Source organism: Odontomachus brunneus, unplaced genomic scaffold, assembly GCF_010583005.1.
Source record: "Odontomachus brunneus isolate Ranch 3 - 2012 unplaced genomic scaffold, Obru_v1 Obru_scaffold_230, whole genome shotgun sequence".
Lineage (NCBI taxonomy): Eukaryota > Metazoa > Arthropoda > Insecta > Hymenoptera > Formicidae > Odontomachus > Odontomachus brunneus.
Genome location: NW_022639680.1, coordinates 383,350 through 384,194, shown reverse-complemented (window position 1 = coordinate 384,194; position 845 = coordinate 383,350). Strand labels below are relative to the sequence as shown.

The 845-nt window shown below is 25.0% G+C and overlaps 2 protein-coding genes and 1 long non-coding RNA gene across 6 annotated transcripts in view; 2 read left to right on the top strand and 1 right to left on the bottom strand.

Moving 5' to 3' along the window:
- LOC116852496 (protein TANC2) overlaps positions 1 to 845 on the bottom strand; it is a 160,954-nt gene that overhangs the window by 53,807 nt on the left and 106,302 nt on the right. The window lies entirely within an intron of this gene.
- LOC116852500 overlaps positions 1 to 845 on the top strand; it is a 7,024-nt gene that overhangs the window by 1,639 nt on the left and 4,540 nt on the right. The window lies entirely within an intron of this gene.
- On the top strand, positions 7 to 795 carry LOC116852501. The gene is made up of 3 exons (XR_004379786.1): positions 7 to 168; positions 234 to 415; positions 502 to 795. It is a non-coding gene; the product is annotated as an uncharacterized LOC116852501 (long non-coding RNA).

Below are 845 nucleotides of genomic sequence, written 5' to 3'. Positions count from 1 at the left end.
AAGTGAAACATACAATTATCATTAATCAATCAAACGCTAATTACCAACCAGAAAGAAGCATCGAAAAGTTAAAAGAAGCATTAACAATTGCTCTACCAACAGTATCACTGGATCACTTTTTATAATTAGAAAATTTATTAATGGATTCTCCAGAACAAAGAAGCATTGGTAAATAGATCGTAGTTTTATTTGCAAAAGTTTTTTAAATTTTTTAAATTTTCTTAATTTATCAGATGGCTTTGTTCCGTGTACTTATTACTAAACAATCCAATTTGAAAGAAAGCATTGCCAAAGTAATGAGTTCAATAATGACGAAGGCAGTAGAATTAAAATATTCGGGAACAGGAAAAATAATTAATGGACAGTCCAAAAGAGAGAAACTTTAGCAGTACTAATTCGTACATATGTTTAAGAGGTAAAATATATTTTTTTAACATCAATTTTTATATGACTTATACAATTTATGTATAAACACATTTGATTTCTAATTTTTTGTTATAGATATTTTAATAGAAAAATTTGGAAATAGTGTGGATTTAAAGAAGTTGCCAGGTCAGGTGGGATTATGGTTATCACGAGCTAGAGACTGTGAAGGAGGCAGAAAAGAACGAAACAAAAATAATTAAAAATAAAACCTTAAAATTTATTTAAAATATTAAGTCAAAATTAAAGTTTAAAATTTGTTACCACTTTTCCATTTAATATATCTTTGATATGTATATACGTACAAATACATTATTTCTTTATACAAAATTATTTTTAATATAAAAATTATTAAGTTCGGTTACATTTAAAAGTTTTTTACACAAATCAACATATATGTGATATATGTATATGTAGAAATG